General features: G+C 34.5%; 1 pseudogene across 1 annotated transcript; it reads left to right on the top strand.

The window, feature by feature from the left end:
* The first annotated feature begins 14,362 nt into the window (after window positions 1-14,362).
* On the top strand, window positions 14,363-16,080 carry LOC114320588 (UDP-glycosyltransferase 89B2 pseudogene; annotated as a pseudogene). The gene has a single exon (XR_014356254.1). The product of XR_014356254.1 is annotated as a UDP-glycosyltransferase 89B2 pseudogene (transcript).
* The last annotated feature ends 3,947 nt before the right edge of the window (window positions 16,081-20,027 follow it).

Raw genomic sequence — 20,027 nt, forward strand, 5'->3', positions numbered from 1 at the left:
TCTCAGGGGGTGGAATGTAATTTAAGAATCACAGGAGGTGATTCGTATTTTAATTAAATCTCACGGCATGTATTTGTAATTTACCCTACATTTTATTAGCAACTGATTAACCCTGTTGCATATACATATTAGTTCAAATATTTAGTGACGGTTTAAACTGTTGCAAATACGGTATTAATTTAATTTTTTGGCGACATTTTAGACCGTTGCTAATAATACTTTGCGCGACATCAAATATTGTCGCTAAAAAAGTTTTTGACAACGGCAACCAATATCGTCACTAAAAGTAAAGTTTATTTATTTATTTTTTTTATGGCAGGCTGAACCATCGCAAAAATCATTGATTAGTCGTCGCTACAAAAAAACGAAGGTTTGTAACTGTCGCTAATACTTTTTGTCACGCCCCCTTTTGCCACCCCTAATTTCCTGTTGCTACTCTGCTGCAAAAAGTCTTTTGCGACGATATGCGAACCTTTTGCGACGTTTAAGAACGTCGCAAAAGTTCTAGTTTTTAGTAGTGCAAGTTAGTCTTGTAAACTGGACTTATTTATCAAAAAGTTATACTCTAACTTTCGGTGATAAATTTAGTAGGTGTTTGGCATTCCTTAAAAAAGTCCATAAGTCACAAAAAAAAGCAAAAAAATTAACACTATTCACATGTTTGGGTGGGAAATAAAAGTTTGAATAGACAAAGGGTAAAAGACATATATGCCCTTAGTACCCTCCCTTTCCAATAGTTACTTTTTGGTGAAAAAAAAAAAAAATCAAAATAATGCAGCACAGTGCACTGATGCAGTACATTGATGCACAATGCAACACATCACAGTCATTGATATGCACGGAAGCATGTCAGTGCTCTGAAGGGTATCAAAGTGATTTTGCTAGTTGATACAATATTTTAATATATATTTTTTCGTAAAAGTTAAAAAGTTATCTCAAATATACAAATTTTTTTCTCTACTTTTTTAGTTAAAAAGTGAAAAAATGTACTTATATAGTTCATCCCAAACAACCCTTTATTATTGTAAAAGTAGTTAAAAAATAAAAAAACAATTCAATTATCTACACTTCTTACATCATATTTGAATAGAAACCAACTCAAATCATAAAAAAAAAATCAAAATTCACAAACATAAGTCAAAATATCTCAATCATTTATCACTTCGATATAGTTATCAATATCATTCTTAATCACAAAATACCATTCCATAAAAACAAAACACATCTAAACATGTTTTAAAATTGTATCATTATCAAAATAAATGACATATATGTATAAAAATAATAATAATAAATAAATAAAATAAAAAATTACTCAAGACTTATGAGTAAGTACGTCTAATCAATAGGACATGCTTGTAATGATTTTTCGGCCCTTTTGGGCCCAGGTGTCTGGATCAGTTGATAGCCCAACTGTGTGGATTGAAGAATTGTCACCTGCTCTCTATCATAAATTTATTTTTTAAATTCATTTTTTTTAAAAATAATTTTAAATAAATTAAATTTATTTTTAATCCTATTTTAATTTTAATAATAAAAATAACAATTTTTCATAATGACTATTTATAAAAATTGGTAATGCTGAGCATTGTTATGTTTTTTGATAAGTAAAGTTTATTAAAAAGTTTAGTTGATCCCAGGCCGGCCCAACGTAATTTGAGGGTTAAGATGAAATTTTTAATTGAGGCCCATCTATGAGTTCACCCTCAAGCTCTAATAAATTAATAATTTTCAATTTTGACATGGCAAACCTTAGACCATCAAAATTTTAAAATAAAATTAATTATTTCCAAATTATAAACCCGACACAAGTAAATTAAACTAGGAAAGTAAACTAAAAAGAAATATTATTTTTTTGCCTTAAATAGTTAATACATAAAATTAAATTAGTCAAGCAATAGTGAATCAATCAACTTCAAAATATTGTTAACAAATACAGAAACCACAAAACATCCCTCCTAGATACAAAAACAACCACAAAACATCGAGTTTTTTTATTTATTTTTTTATTTTTAGAGAAAATAATTTAGAGAATTGATCTACTTTTCAAATTATTTAGAAAATTAACCTACTTTTTAAAATCACATTTTGAAAATGCAATTTTAAATTGAAATTATATTGTCAACTTGTAATTTCATTTTGAAATCGCATGTTGAAAATGCAATTTATGATGACATGGACTTTACTTTTTGAAATTACATTTTTAACATGCGATTTCAATGTGAAATAGCATGTTTTCAAAATTATATTTTCAAAATGCGATTTCAAAAAGTAAGTTAATTTCTTAAATAGTTTGAAAAATGAGTCAATTTTTTAAATTGTTTTTTTTTTTAGACTATTAAAAAAAAAAAAAAAAAAACTCCAAAACATCACTCATCATTTGACCCTATCCTATTGATCCACCCCCGGACTATCCTTTTTCTTGTGCATCCATACAGTGTGCGTGGCCAATTCAGTTCTTCACATGACTTCTCCATTCTGAAACATTCGTTGATTGGTAATATCATTGATACAACTCATTCTAAGGGTCAGGGAGAGTCGGGAACTCAATGAGTTGGGATATTTTATCATCCCTATTCATGCCAATTACCTTAAAATGCATTTATATTTTGAGAATAAAATTGACACAATTAAATTGTTAGAAACCAAAATGATACTTAATATATATTTTAAAACTAAAAATAATAAAAGAAAAATGCTACCTGATATAATATCTTGTATTGTTTAGTATCAAAATTAGAGTGAAAATTATTTTTAAAATATTAAATGCTAAAAAATTTTAAAATTAATAAAATATCCCATCTGTTTTTAAATTTTTTAATCTTTTATTCTTGACGACAAGTGCGAGGTAGAAAGATCCATGATTAAATTTTTTAAAATTATTCACAAAGCACGTGTTTTTTTATTAAAAATAAAAAAATAAAAAATTTTCTTGTTGTCGAGAAGTGCATGCTAGGAAGATTCATTGTTAAAAATTTAAAATTAATTAAAAAATCTCGTGTAGCACTAATAAATTTTAAATAGATTTTAAATAATGATTTTATGAATTGCTTAATTATTATTATTATTATTTTTAATTATAGACTCAAAGGTTCCATTATGGTATGAATTATGTAAAGGGCCAAACATAAACGAGCGTGTGTTATGTGTTGAGACATAATGTTGAAATTACTAAATATAACTGTAGGATTTCAGTGCCTACCATCTCACAAAAACTCACAGGAGGTGGTGAAGGCACAACTTTATTCCCCTAAAGGGTATAGCGCCAAGTGCCTCAAGTCGACTGTGACTCAACCTTACCCTGAACTTCCGCCACGATAGGATACTGGCCTAAACTCAGGTCAATAATTCCCCTCCATCACCGGCGCGACGCTGGCCCAAACCTAGGCCAACAATCCCCTCCAGCACCTACCTGTAAGCAGCATGTCCTCCAAGGGAATCAAATTTGAGGGCTTACTCTAATACCAATTATAGGATCTCAGTGCTTACCATCTCACAAAACCCATAGGTAGTGGTGAAGGCGCAAATTTATTCCCTTAAAGGGTATAGCACCAACCACCTTAAGTTGACTGTACTCGGCCTTACCCCGAGTTTCCGCCACGGTAGGATGCTGGCCTAAACCCAAGCCAATAGTAACACTTTAAAAAAATTGTTTAGTGTACTTTTTCCATACGTAACATTCCAAAAATGTAATACTCATATAATACAAAAAAATTTCTTAGTGCACTTTTCTCAAACGTAACAACGTAACAATCCAAAAAAATTCCTTAGTATACTTCCAAACGTAACACAAAAACTACTTAGTGTGTTTTTTTTCTAAATGTAATACTCTAATATAACACAATAAAAAATTCCTTAGTATATTTTTTTCAAATATAACAACGTAACATTCCAAAAAAATTCATTAGTGTATTTTTCTCAAATGTAACACTCCAATCAATGAAACACACAAAAACTCTTTAGTTTATTTTTTCGAAATGTAACACTCTAATGTATCACACTAAAAAACTCCTTAATGTATATTTTTCTCAAATGTAATAACATAACATTCTAAAAAAATTCATTAGTGTAGTTTTTCCAAACGTAACACTCTAATCAATATAATACATAAAAACTCTTTAGTGTATTTTTTTTCCAAACATAGTACTCTAAGGTAACACCAAAAAATCACACTAACAAAAATGTACATTTTCACGCTCGACAACCGATATTTTAGCCACCAATCCCCTCAAAAAAGAATATTTCACACTTCATTTTTCTATTCTCATCACAAAAATGAATCAGTAAATTAAAAAAAATGAATCATAAAAGACATTCGCTTAAACTCAAACGATACCAAATCAACTAAATATAACTTTTTAAAAGAAAAAGAACTAATTAATTCACAAAAAAAAAACTCTAAAAATTAAATAGATTAACATTTTTCATATAAAATTTATGGATAAATTTTCCTTAAAATTTTAAACTTTTTCTTGTAGTCGAGAAATGCCTAATTAAAAAAAAAAATAGCAAAATTTGTTAATGTGTGTTGTTTTAGAAATGATAAATTACATTCCACCGCTATATGTTTGATTATTTTTTTACTTTGGCTGTCGAATTTTTTTTTCTTGCCTACTTTAACCTTTCATATTTCAATTTTTTTTATAATTTTTTTAAACTAAATTTTATTCAAAATTCTAAAGAAGATGTCACATTAGATGACATAAAAAATATATTTTATATTAAGATTTGAGTTTGTATCTAAGGCTTTGAATGTCTAAGACAACTCCTCTCTCTCTCTCTCTCTCTCTCTCACATCATCTTTAATTATGAACTAATCATCTCACTTATCTCTCTCTCTTATAGCATCTTTAATTATGAACTAATCATCTCACTTATATATTATTGTGTTTAGAATACCGGATTTTATATCATTTTCAAAAAAGAATTTTATGCCGCGCGATTGCTAATGTATTATTTTCTATTTAATTTTGGATATAAGTTAACCTTTAGAATAAATTGGAAAAAAAAAAAAAACATGAAAAACTAAAGTGAAAGAAAAAAAAGAAGCTAAAGTGAAATAATATCAAACATAAACTATACAAATGTAAATTGAATATATACATTTAAATTGGTGTTATGTGAATTGCATGTATGGAATACATGTGCATTATACAATGATAGATTTGAATAAAATTTTAAAATAAAAATTCCGAATTTGTTGGAACTCATTGTCCAAACATATGCCAAAACGGCAAAATGAGATCCACCTCATCATTATTTAATACTGAATAAAAAATTCACATAGTGGACAATTAAAAGTGACATACAAGTTTTTTTTTTTTGTTTTTTTTTTTTGTTTTAATATTGTATAAGTGAGATGATTAATTAATAATTATAAAAAATATTATAGAGAAGTAACGCATGAAAATAATTGGTTGATTGATTATTAGGCTTGGAGGGTGGATATAATTTTTGAGTTTAAATAACACGATTGTTTTGGGGACAAATTACATCGGTGCTCTCTGTATTTTTCTCTTTTTGTCATTTTGATCTCTTCACTTTTAATTGATTCAATTTTAACTTCTAATTTTAGATTTTGTTTCAATTTGATGAAATTAATAATATCATTAGTATTTTTAAGAAAAATTATCACTAAATTAGTTGAGGTTAATAATTAAATTGAGTAAGTTTAAAATTTTGCCCTTAAAATATGACACGTAACATTTATGTGCATATTTTTTATAAAAAAAAATATTAAAAATTGTAATCAATTGAACCAAATTAAGATAAAATCATAAATTCAAGATCAAAATCGAGCTAATTGACAGTACAAAGACCAAAATAATACAATGACTAAAGTACAGAAGCTTTGTTTGGGAAGTGGGATAGCTTTTTAACTCTTTTTTTTTTCAGGAGAAAATAAAGAGTTTATAAGATAGCCATGGGATAAGTTAATCCCTTATGGAGCTGACATTCACCATGTCAGCAATTAACAAAGAAAATATACAATCAGGTGGATTTTCCAGAAACACTAAATGTTCCTGTTGGTTGACTTCTGTATTGGCCAAGGCATTAGCACATTGATTGGCCTCCCTAGGTGTGGTTTGAATGGAGCAGTTGCATCTTTTTAAAAGGAAATTGGCATCTTCTATGATTGCTCGGTAGGTGAGTTCCCTACAGCACCATTTTGTACCAGCTCCATTGTTGTTTGTGAGTCCGTCTCTATCTCAATACTTGACAATCCCTTTTGCATAATGATTGTCAATCCTTTGTAGATACCCTAGAGTTCAGCTTCTAAACTTGTGCAATGGCCCAGGTAGCCATGATAGCCCCATACCCATGTACCCACTTCATCCTTGAGAAGTTCTCCATAACCTGATTGCCCTGGATCTCCCTTGGAGCTGCCATCAGTGTTGAGTTTAAGTTTACCTGCAGAGGGACAAGACCAGATAGTTAGTTTTGGTGCTGAAAAATTAGGATATAGCATGTTAAGAAAGGCTTTTCGAATTGCCATGGCTTTATTAAGAATGGATTTGACACTGATATGAGGAGGTTGGGTTTGGTTCTCGAACACTTCTTTATTTCTATCCTTCCATATTATCTAGAGTGCAGTAGCAAAGACCACAAGCCACTGAATGTTATAAGCATAAACCTTGCTGCTCATATTAGTTTTGATCTAATCATGTAATGGTAAATTGTTGCTATCTTACCACCAGATATAGTCCTTGAGATTCAGCCAAACAGCTTTGGCTTTGGGACAACTTTTGAGAAGATGATGTATGTCTTCTCTGTTAGTTCTGCATCTGGGACAAAGATCAGTCTCAATCATATGTCTGACCAGTCTCATGTGGTTAGTTAGCAGCCTTTCATGCGTAATTAACCAGAGAAAACTTTTGAATTTTTGTGAAATTTTGAGTTTCCAAAGCCATTGCCAATCAATACCAGTATTAGCCTGCTCAGTTAAAGTTTGGTAGGCTACTGAAGTAGAATACTCACCACTAATAGATCCTTTCCAGTGAGGGGAATCAGTAAAGGTAACATACCTGGGTCTGTGAATGCTAAGGAAGGCATCTTTTTCCTGTTGATTAAGAAGGTCTTGAATAGGAGTTAGATCCTAATTGCCCTCATCATCAATTATGGAGCTGACCTTTGTTATGATGTCAATATGAGGCCTTTGATTAGTGTAGCAAAGTAGTTTGAAAACACACGACCAATCAGTCCATAAGGAGATAGATTCACTAGTACCAACAGTCCGTTTTATATTATCCTCAAGAAAGGCTTTATTTCTGATTATACTCTTCAAAGTGTGGGAATCTCTTCTATTATTAGGCAACTTAAAGAGAGAATGATTCCTGAGATACTTAGATTGGAGAATTTGGCACCACAGTTCAGTAGATTTGCTGGCTATCTTCCACCCCAACTTAGAAATAAGAGCAGAGTTTTGATCCCTAGATTGCCTTATGCCAAGACCACCCTGTTTTTTTGATTGGCAGACTTGGTGCCAATTCACAAGATGCACTCTTTTCTTGGTCTCAAAGCTGTCCTAGAGGAAAGATTTGTTAACTTTATCAATATGATCACAGACAGATCTGGGTAATTCCATGGTTTGCATAAGGTGGTTTGGGATTGCAGAAGTGACAAATTTAACAAGTGTAAGTCTACTAGTAAGGGACAAAGTTTTGGCTTTCCATCCTGAGAGTCTTCTAGCCATTTTATCAACAATATCTGTTAGATGGTTTTTGGTGATCCTACTGTGAGGAATAGGGGTACCCAAATATTTTCCCAAATCATTGGTGAGGGATATACCACAACTGTAACTGAGGGGGAGAGCTTCTCTTCTAGGTATGTTGGGGAACACAAACATTTTTGGATTTTTGAAGGTATATCTTTTGGCCAGACACATCACAAAACTCAGAGAGCACATTCATAATACAATTACAATTCATTCTATTAGCTTTAGTGAACAGAATCAGATCATCCGCAAAGAATAGATGGGAAATAGGATGACAGTTATTAGAAGCCTTAAGTCCCTTCCAATCACCACTTTTTAGTTTTAATTCTAATCATGTTTGATAGATTTTCTATACAGAGAACAAACAAATAGGGGGACAAAGGGTCTCTTTGTCTTAAGCCCCTTCCCATACTAATGCCAGGTAAAGGCTCTCCATTCCAAATAATAGTAGAGTTAACATTAGACACACAATTCATGATGAGGGTAATCCAATCAGTATTAAGTTTAAATTGTATCAAAGTATGATGAATGAAGTCCCAAGAAATGCGATCATAAGCCTTTTCAAGGTTAATTTTAATAACGATCCCACCCATCTTCCCTCTCTTGCTTCTTAAAGTATGGATGATCTCTTAGGTAATGATAATGTTATCAGTGGTGGTTCGACCAGGTATGAAGCTGCTTTGGTTAGGGCTGATAAGGCCAGGGAGAAGAGGTCTAAGCCTATTAACAATGAGTTTAGTGATGGTTTTATAAGTGACATTACAGAGACTAATAGGCCTAAATTGTTTAATGGTCTCAGGGTTATCCAGTTTGGGAATGAGCACAATTTGGGTTTCATTGACTTCATTAGGAATGGTTTTAGTCTGGAAACAGTTAGTAATGAAGTGACAAACAGAAGGGCCAATGATATGGCAGTTTTTGTGAAAGAAAATAGCTTGAAGACCATCTTTTCTAGGTGCTTTAAAGGCTTTAATATTTTTGATAGAATTCCACACCTCAGAGTTGGAAGTAGGGGCAATGAGTCTACTGTTATCCTCAAGGGTAAATCTGATTCTAGCTATATTGATCCAATTATTCAACAAGGGAGTCTCTACCTGTTGAAAAAGTTTTCTAAAGTGATCCACTATGTGGGTTTTGAGGGCAACAGTGTTGGAAACCCAATTACCACTATCATTCTTTAAAACATGGATTTTCAATTTCCTTCTTTTGGTAATGGTAGATATGTGAAAAAACCTGGTATTTTGATCCCCCATAGTGATCCACTTACTTCTAGATTTTTGATACCATAAAAGTTCTTCTTGAAAGAGAGTTACATTATATTGCTTTATCAGGTCTTGTTCAAGGGAAAACAGGTTAGGAGAGAAAGAATGAGCTTGGGCTTTCTGAATTCCTTCTATATGAGCAAGGAGAACTCTTTTTCTTTTAAAAATATTCCCAAAGACTTCTTTATTCCAAATTTTAACATTAAGAGTAAAAGAATTAATAGCTTCAAGAAGGTTAGAATCCATATTAGACCAAGAATTGAGAACAACATCAATAAAGTTAGGATGGGTAAGCCAAGCAGCTTCAAGTCTAAAAGGCCTATTTTGAGGGTTGGATGGATGCATACCTTGGGTATAGACCACCAGTGGTGAGTGGTCAGAGTAGGTTCTTGGGAGCAATGTTGTGAAACCCGGACCGGACCGCCCGGTCGAACTGGTTGGATCGGGAACCAGGCCTTGTTCCGATCCGGTCAACCCCCTAAAACCAGAGTAGAAGGAAAACCGGGAGACCCGGCGGTCGAATCGAGAAAATCGGTGACCCGGACCGGGTCTGCTGGGTTGGACTGGTGGTTTTTTATTTATTTTTTATTTTTTTTCTTTCTTTCTTATATATTTATATATATATATATATATATATTATAAATATATTTTAAAATTTTGACTAAAAATTCTTACTTCAAGGGTCTCCTCTCATAAGGAAGAGTCTCATTGGAAGTCGGAGAAGATTATGAAAGTCTATTCCTATTTATAGAAAAAGATTTTTCAAAAAGAACCTACAAAATTCTATGTGAGATTCAATCAAATTATTTGAAACATATTGATTGGAGGGAGAGTTGAAAATTTCATTTCCCTCCAAAATTAAACCTAACATTCAATTAATTTGTTTGGAGGGAATGTTTAAAAAATTTAATTTCTTTAAAACAAGTGACTTTTTTTTTATCAATTATGAATTTATTAAATATTATTAATAAATATTATACAACAATTTTTATTTTTATTTTTATTTTAGTATTTATATATATTTTTATTTATTAATAATTTTTAATTATATAATATTAATTATGACGTCACGGTTCGACCGCTTTGACCCCACGGTTGAACCGGTGACCCGTCCACCCAGTCCCTTTTCCGGTTCGCTCACCGGTCCGGTTTTCAAAACATTGCTTGGGAGAGTTCTCACAGTATCTTCAGGGAAGAGAGCTCGCCATTGGTCATTACTCATAGCTCTGTTTAGCCTTTTCGTGGTATTTGCTAGTCCTTGTCTGTTGTTAGTCCAAGTGAGTCGAGGGCCCACGCTTCCTAAATCAATGAGATTACAGTTGTTAATCCTTTCAGTGAATTGGCGGAATCTGTCATGGTTTTGAGGATGGGAGAAGCTTCTGCGCTCACTCTAGTTTGTGTAATCATTGAAGTCCCCAGTAACCAGCCATGGCTTGTTGATGCTATTCTTAGTGTCTTCAAGTTCTCCCCATAAGATCTCTCTGGCAGAGGGGTTAGAGCTGGCGTATACTGCAGAGAGTATTCATTCCTCCTAATCTTCTTTGTGGACTGTGGCCTGGATATACTGGTTCGAGACTACTAAAGCTCTGACATTTACGTGGTCAGTATTCCATATCAACCAAATACCTCCAGATCTGCTAACTGGGTCTACAACGGGGAATGCTGAGAAACCTAGGTTGTTGAAGAAGTTGCCCATAGAGTTGAAAGTAACTTTGGTTTCCATCAGTATAAGGATCTCAGGTTTGTGGAGGTGGATGAGCTCCTTCATATTTCTTCTAAAGGTGTTATTACCTGTCCCGCGGTAACTCCAAATTAACATGTTTAGAGAATTCATGGACGGGTATGGGGGAGAGGGTCGGTAACCAAATTGGGACAGATACTTCGGATCCTACGATGATCCTGCTCTATGGACCTTAGGGATGCCATCTGAAATGAGTGGATTGGAGGACCTGGGATGCTGCTCCAACCTGGTTCTATTCTCAACTTGATCTGCTCGATCTACCAGATTATGTCTACGCAGTGAATGGCTTCTATCCCTGGTTCTAAGAACAGCCCCGTAGCATTGCCTTCAATCCTGTGGACAATCGTTGTTGGGCGAGTGGGCTCTTTGTTCGCTATAGCTAGGTGGTTTTCTCAGTCTGGTGGTTTTCTCGGTCTGGAGTTACCCTTATTTAGGGATAAGGCTTGAAAGGAGGAGGTGTGAGAGGGGTTAGGTGGGATAGGTGGATTGTGAGATAACGGTAAAAATAGAGGTGGAAAAGACTTACAAAGAACCTCCAGTACCTCTGCTATGGGGATTTCTAAAGATTCACTGGTAATTTCTAGAGAACTAGGGGTTGTAGATAGCAGGCTAGACGGCATGGCTCTAACCTCGCTAGGTTCTGGGGCTTGAAGTGATATATCATGAGACATGGAGTGGAAACATGATGAAGGGTTACTTTGGGTATTGGCTAGGCCTTTAACTGGGCTAGAAGTCTTCGAAGTAGGCTTTGGATTAGTGGACCAAAGAGTATCTGAGTGGGTTGCTGGCCTTACTGGGTGGTTGACTTTAGGTGGATCAGAAGTGGAGACCCCTTTCTCATGGCCCATCTTAATGGGCTTTTTACCTCTGGTGGGTTCCTCTTTTTGATGGATAGGTCTGCCTCAGCAAATTTATTATTGTTTGGGTTTGGGTTGGGGCCATGGGACTGGGTTTTTCTATTAGAATTGGGTCTACGAGCCCTCTTAGTAACTAACATCCATGGCCCAAAAGTAGCATCTCCGTCCTCAGAGCTATACAGGTTACCGTTGCCCTGAATTTGAGCCGTTTGGACGGACCCTGAAACGACTAGATGGTCTCCCACCGGCGGTGGTTCAAGTCTGGTAGTTTCGTGCAATACTGGGTTTGCTGCTTTGAATCGACAAAGTTCCTTTCGATGATCAATCCTACCATAGAAGAAACAAAATGAATGGATTGATTCGTACTCAATATTATAACTTTTCTTACCTAAAACAAATCTGGGGCAAAGCTGTTTGCTGAGATCGACTTTGATGCAGACTTGAGCGAATTTGCCTCTTGTGGCCATGGTAGTGGTAAGGTCGATCTTGAGTGGTTTCCCAATTTGTTTTGCAATGATATAGAGGACTTTCTCTTGGAAATACTCAATCGAAAGCTCGGGAAACCTAACCCAAACAGCGGTTGTGGTTTCAAAGGCTTCCGAGGCCTTAAAGTCAGGTTCCCATTTCCGGACTGTGAGGTAGTGGTCCATTATAACCCAAGGTCCTCTCGAATACACTTGCGCACAGTCTTCCTGAGAAGAGAATTTAAACAAAAAATAATTATTGCCCAGATCAATGGCAGAGAAATCATCCATTAGACCCCATAAGTGTTTAAATCGCATATACAACATTCGATAACCAATGTTTTTCCCCAAGAGCCTAATGATGAGGGTGTTGACCTATGGTTGTCTGATCTGCTGTAGAAGCTTTTTGGGGAGGGAGATGCTGGGTATCCCATTTGTATCTTTTTGTGATGTTTTTTCATAAATGTTTGTGTCCCCATCTCCATTCTTATCGTCAGGTGAGATTGTATTTGTTGTTTGATCAAAGTAAAAATCCTTACTCTTAGGAGCTGCTACGGCCTCCTTGAAAGATTTGATCTGAGGCTCTTCAACTAATAGAATTGGCGGAGGTGGCTTTGGTGTAGAGTTATTAGGAGGTTCTGCTATTGAGGGTGGAGAGGATATTGCTGTAGACGTAGCCTCATAGCTTTGTAGGACAATCTTCACTGTATTTAAATAAATTAAATTCTGTTGTGTACTAAACAACAACTAGAATATAAAGAAATAAAGGAAATGAGAGAATTTGTTTGATTACAAAAATCATACTCGAAATAAAAATAATCAAATAAAAACAGATTTTATTTTGTTACAAAAACAAAATTAAAATCTGATTTAAATAAACAATAATAACACTGAAAATAAATTAAATAACTTACTTGATTTAATTTCTTCGAATTATAATCTGATCAAGTCTAGTGTTTGACACTGTGTCCTTAAGACAGATTCGTCCTCTCCACGGTGCTTTCAGAATTTGGACGTCTATCTCCCAGGATGAAATGATCTACTACAAACAATAGTAGCACTACAAATTGTTTGTCTTACGAACTCACTAAGTGTTTACACTCTTTCTTTCAGAAAATAAATGCAGCAAAATGCAGAGATTTATAGTAGAGGATGGAGTACGAAAATTGGAGTAAAATCCAAATGGGAGGCTAGTCTATTTATAAATGTAAATGTGGCTATTGGTTTTGAATTGAACAGGTATGAAACCTGTTGGTTTTGAATTCAAACAGATTTGAATCTGTTGGGTTCATAATTTAAACAGATACAAAAACGGGAAGGGCCCTGTTTGGATGTACGTTAAAAACCAGACTAGTTTATTTCGGGAAGGGCCCTGTTTGGATGTACAGTAAAACCAAACCAGTTTATTTTATACAAAAGCCCAGGCCCAGGCCAGGCCGCCCGACCCAACGACGGTGGCGCGTGCGCGTGTGTGGTGATTTTTGGGTCCAATGGGTCTAGCCCATTTTGCCCATAATTTCTCCCTCTAAAACACTTGGGTACCCCTTGGGGCACACCCCAAGTACCAAACCCAAGCCTTATAAACCCATTCAAAACCTCCTACCAAATCAATGTGGGACAAGCCATTTTACAACCTTAAGGAATTTTCATCAAAACTCCATTTCCATGGAGCACACTTTGGCTTCAATTTTACATTCACTCGGTAATGGTTTTGAGCAACCAAATATACCACGTGAATCACAACGCGGCATAAAACGCGTTACCACTTTGACCCGTGAAAATTGACGCACGGGGTCTATCTAAAAAATAAACCAAATTTAAAAAAAAAATTCTGATTTTATTCAAAATTTTATAACCATTTCCAACAATATCCATGTCTGTTTCCTCCAGTGAGCCCTTGTCTTTAATCTTCTTGGTACTACGAGTCAGATGATCTGCTTCCTCTTGTGATTAACTGGTTTGTGGTTTGTCTAGAGTCAGAAAATGGAGTGGCACTCATTCAAGAGAGAGTGCGTTAATAGTGTTGTTTTTAACTTTTTAGTCAAGATTAAAAAATCTCATTTTTGACATTTTAAACTTTTATAAAAAAAATAATTAAATATTTATGATTTAAATATGATATTTTTTTTTTTATTTTTGATTATTTTAACATTTCCACCTCTCAACTTTGAATGACAAACGAGAGCAGAGACCATTGTCGTAATTTCTCTTCTGTTTTTATTTTTTTTTTATTTTTCAATAAACTTTAAAATAATAATAATAATTTGCCTCCTTCTTCTTCTACTTTATTTTTTTATTTTTTTGGGTACAACAATTGAGAAAGATGCTTTGCAGAAGAGCATCCGATTCTCCACAATCTCTCTCTCTCTCTCAATATGTACTTCTCTTTACATCTATATAATCTGCATCCTTCCTTGTAATATTAATTTTATTTTTCAGCTTCTGAATCCATTCCATACACCTCCATGATGATCACCGGTGATGGCACACATATTTTGGTTTTCCCTTTTCCTACGCAGGGGCATATGATCCCACTTCTGGACCTAACCCACACACTAGCTTCTCGTGGACTAACAATCACCATACTAGTCACCCCCCAAAACCTCTCTCTCCTCACCCCACTTCTCTCTGAACACCCCGCCGTCAAAACTCTCATCTTGCCTTTCCCTGCGCACCCTTCCCTCCCCCCCAGCGTAGAGAACGTCAAAGACATGCCTGCATATGGCTTTATTGCTATGATGCGCGCCATGGGTGAACTCTACAATCCTCTCCTAAATTGGTTCCACAACCACCCTTCGCCGCCTGTGGCCATCGTCTCCGACATGTTCTTGGGGTGGACCCACCGCCTCGCTTGCCAGCTTGGCATTCGCCGCCTTTTGTTCTCTCCTTCCGGTGGTACGGCCTTGTCTGTTATTTATTCCCTGTCGCGGAACCTACCCAAGAGAGATGATCCCAACAATGAGGACGCTCTGATTTCTTTCCCAGACGTACCGAATTCCCTGATTTACCCTTGGTGGCAGCTCACTCGCCTGTATCGTACCTACGTAGAAGGAGACCCAGTTTTGGACTTCATTAAAGATTGTTATTTGTCTAATATGGCAAGTTGGGGACTCGTGGTTAACTCGTTTAGTGAGTTGGAACGGGTTTATCTCGACCATCTAATCGAGGTATTGGGCCATGATCGGGTTTGGGCTGTTGGCCCATTGCTACCTCCTGTCAATGATCGATCTGGCCCAACTGAGAGAGGTGGGTCCAGTTCTGTGTTGCCAACACATGTATCGACTTGGCTTGACAAGTGCGAAGATCGCACGGTTGTTTACGTGTGCTTTGGGAGTCAAGTAGTGCTGACAAACAAGCAAATGAAGATGCTAGCACTTGGGTTGGAGAAAAGTGGAGTCAAGTTTATATTGTGCGTCAAGGAGCCCACCAAGGGACACGTGGAAGGTCAATACGGTTTGATTCCATCTGGTTTCGAACATCGTGTGGTGAAAAGGGGACTTGTTATAAGAGGATGGGCTCCTCAAGTGTTGATTCTGACTCACCGAGCGGTGGGTGTATTCTTGACTCATTGCGGGTGGAACTCGACTCTGGAAGGAATATTTGCAGGGGTCCCAATGCTAACTTGGCCCATGGGAGCTGACCAATTTGTAAATGCAAAATTGTTGGTGGATGAGCTTGGGGTGGCAACTAGGGTTGTTGAGGGTGCTCATGCTGTTCCAAACTCGGATGAGTTGGCTCGGTTGTTGGCTGGAGCGGTGAGCGAGAACGGGGTCAAAATGATTCGATCCTTGGAGTTGAGTGAGGCAGCGTTGGAGGCCATTAAACAATGTGGAAAGTCATCTAAAGATATGGATGAGTTGATTAGGCGTCTTTCTGAAGAGGCTAGGCATGACAAATCTTTGATTTCTTCCAACTCAAACTCTCAAACATAGCTACATATATTAGTTTTTTTTTTTTTTTTAATTGATGTGATTTGTAATAAAGAATTTACATATGGTATCAATCAATATATATATTCAGTATTATAGGGATTTGAAATAAATGTTTTTCATGTTGTGTGGATATAATCATGTGTAATAGTAGTGTTTGGAAATATCAAAATGGCATCAACTGATAGAAATTAGAATTAATTACTTAAAACTCTTATTTACAAATGTTATGGTAGCTTAGGTTCTATTTAAAAAAATTTAAATCAATAAATTCTATTTAGTAAAATTGAGAATATTATCAGTTTTTTTTTTCAATTTTTAAAACTAAGAATATTATAATTTTACATAGTAATGTTCCAGATAATTGTTTTACTAACTGATGAAAAAAAAAATAGAGCATGAGATTAAACGTTTTTGCAATTCTATTTATTGGTTTGATTCAACTATCAAATAAAATCAAGAATATTATTTTTTTTTAATTTTAAAACTGAGAATATTTTCAGTTTTTTCTTATTTTTAATTTTTAATTTTTTTTTTTAGTTTTGCATATCAATGTTTCATCATCATACTCCTTTATAAACACAAAATTTTCAGTTTTGCATAAAAAAATAATTCAGTTTTTTCAATTCTAAAAAAAATAAAAACATCAGTGTGTTTGGTTTTAATTTTCTGAATTCAGTTTTTTGAAAACTGAGTTTTTTGTTTTTCTTGTTTCTTTGTTTTTAGTGAATATTTTTTAAATTTTAAATAATTTTTTTTTTATTTTTTTAGATGCACTTACTTAGATGTATTTAAATAGTAAGATATTTGTGAAAAAAATATTTTAAAAAATTAATAAATACACAAAAATACGAAAATGTATTAAATTTTCATTTTTTTGTATTTTTTGATATTTAGTGTATTTTTAAAATACTTTTTTCACAAATATTATACTTTTTAAATGTGTTTATGTTAGATGTGTCTAAAATTTTTTTAAAAAATTTGCTTAAAATATTAAAAAAAAATTCATTGAAAACATTAAAATACGAAAAATAAAAAGTAGAATTTTCTGAAAATTGGAACCAAATTTTTTGTTTTTTGAACGTATTTTTTTCAAAATTTGAAAATTGATATTTTAAAATTTTAAAAATCAAAATAAATGTCAAATCATCATGTTCTTTTATAGATGATCATAAATGATGAACAATCATTATTTGAAGGATAATTTCGACTATTAAAAATTTAATGGGATTTGAAGGTCAAAAAAATCTTAATTAAGACCTAATGAAATATAAATTCATATATTAAGAATTATGTGTAAATGTCCCCTAGAAATTATTCACACCTGTAAATTAAATTCATAAAAACAATTTATTTAAATAACATATATTACTATGATAAAAGAGAGGCAATGGTCAAATATAGTATTAACATCATAATACATTACAAATTTTTTTTTTTATTAGCACAAGAAATTCTTTTTCTGATTCTTCAGAATAATACAATATTTTAAGGTATTGCTTTGTGCAGTTTATAGGGCTATTCATTGAAATCATTTTTATTATTTATTTTTTCATAGACAAATTTAATAAAATTATGTAGTTATATCAGATTGAATTATTTTTTGTGTAGATGATCTACACAAAATGACCTAAAAAATAAACATTTGAATGATCGAAATAGAATTCATAATGAACTCTACAAACCCAAATAATACCCGTCCAGTCCAAAATCCATTACTTTACAATTCTACTCTATCATCTCATACTCTACTCCCCCCTCTCAGTTCTATCAGACTGAATTGATTTTTTGTGTGTGAATAATCTTCACAAAATAACCTAAGAAATAAATTATTCGAATAATTGAAATATAACTCATGATTAAGTTCACATATTCAAATAATACCGTCCAGTCCACAATCCAATACTTTACGGCCATGTTTGTTTGAGTGGACATGAGTTTGGGATTGGACTAATAGTCCAATAAAATTATTAATCCGATATTTGGTTAAACAATTGAAGTATGGACTAATTATTTTAAACTTGACTATTAGTTAAGATAGGATACATAATCCAACGAATTGGTAGTCATAGGACTATTAGTCATGAAAATGTTAATCCAGTCCGTCTAAACAAACATGACCTACAATTTACTTTACCATCTCATACTCTACTCCCCCCTCTCTAATTAACACCACTGACCAATAGTACTCCCTCAGCCTCCCCAGCCATCTTCCCACTTCTACTCCTTCAAAATAAAGCAATATTAAAAATTTCAACAATAAATTTAATACAAAGAGAAATAACTCTTAACAAAAACCCAACAAAAGGCCAATCAAAACTCAACAATCACAATCACCAATCAGAGTGGAGTGGCCATGCTAGCTTGGCTTATGGGGGCAAAATAAGAACAACAATTTTAATACAAAGCGACGAGATAAGAGAGAGGGAGGGAGAAGGGGATGCTCAGTGGCTAGTAGCCATGGCAATCAACAAGGGCAAAATTAGAACAACAATTTTAATGCAAAGTGACAAGAGAGAAAAGAGAAGGAGGGAAGAGGGGATGCTTAGTGGCTAGTAGCCATGGCAATCAACAATCAAATCCTCCTCCCTCGTCAAAAAAAAAAAAAAAAAAATGTTAATTTTGATCTTAAAATAAAGTCTGGAAATAATTTTGATCTTAATTTGTATTTGATTAATTATTTTAGTCTTAAATTAATTGAAATGAGATTGAATGGAACAATCATTTTATCATAATATTCATTTTCACGTTTGATTTGTTAAAAAAATATTACAAATGAAATTATCATTCGTCATTGTAACAATCCAGCCTGTTAATTATTCTTTAAAATTTATGCCAATATTAATTAATCACAGTTGAAAAAATATACGATTTATTTTATATTATTATGTGTAATTATGTAAAGTAATATAATTATCATTGTGCAAAGTAATGTAATTATCAAGAAGTTTAGGGGCAAAGTGTAATTATGGGATGTGAAATTGCCACCTCTCATTTGGAGAAGAGCCATGTCCCTCGTGCGTTTGTTACCCACCTATACATATAGGTGTGGCGTTCATTTATGAAGGAAAACAAACGAAGAAGGGAGAAAAAAATAGTAGTAGTCAAGGAAGTCTTTGATAGTGAAAAGAAAGCGGGAGATATTATTTTTAAGGTGGATTATATTATATTTTGAGTTATCATAATATATTTTACATATGTTTTGGATTATTATAATTTATTTTATGTAAATTATGTTTGACATGGATAGGCCCATAAGGCTTACAGTCCACAGCAAACAACCCCAAACCCATCGCTTGGGACCCATAGCATAACCCGGTTGGCAAAGCCCAGGACAGCTGGAGGCCATCTGGGCATGGAGGGCCAATGACATTCGGGCACATGGCAAGTGAAACACAGGCCACATTAGCAGACAAAGATCTGCAGAGTTACTGCCACAACACATCACCATTAATGCAGCCCATCACAGCATTTATTATGACAACACCTCCCCGTCGGAACAGAGCCCCCTCACCCTGAACAAGGTAAGTTACGGCACAGGCTTTCGGCGGAAGGGGATACGTCGCAAGGGACAGTGAAATGATTACCAAAAGGATATAAGCAAGAATTGAAGACAAGAGGAAGGTTAAGCTTTTCTATCTCTCTCTCTCTCTATATTTCCTTCTTCCTCTACTGATTTGCCCGCCGGAGGGTTCACTAGGGGACTACCCCGTTCCCCTTTGGACTTGCTTGCAGGTCATCTGGTGGAACCATCCGCCTTGGACTCTCAATGTCGACGGTTCGTCTCGCAGAGAAGGAAATGGGGCCGGCCTCATCCTCATCTCCCCGAGGGCGGCTATTTCAAATGTGCCCTCCGTTTTTTGTTTGAAGCAAGCAACAATGAGGCCGAGTATGAGGCACTGATAGTAGGACTCTGCCTTGCCAAGGACATTGGTGTCAGCCACCTCCGAGTATTCAGCGACTCCCAGCTCGTCGTCGGTCAGATGACGGGAGACTTCGACGCTAAGGAAGACACAATGCGAGCTTACAGGGATATGGCACTCCCCCTTGTTCGCCTCTT

The sequence above is a fragment of the Camellia sinensis genome, chromosome 15 (assembly GCF_055761805.1).
Source record: "Camellia sinensis isolate YWXY chromosome 15, ASM5576180v1, whole genome shotgun sequence".
NCBI lineage: Eukaryota > Viridiplantae > Streptophyta > Magnoliopsida > Ericales > Theaceae > Camellia > Camellia sinensis.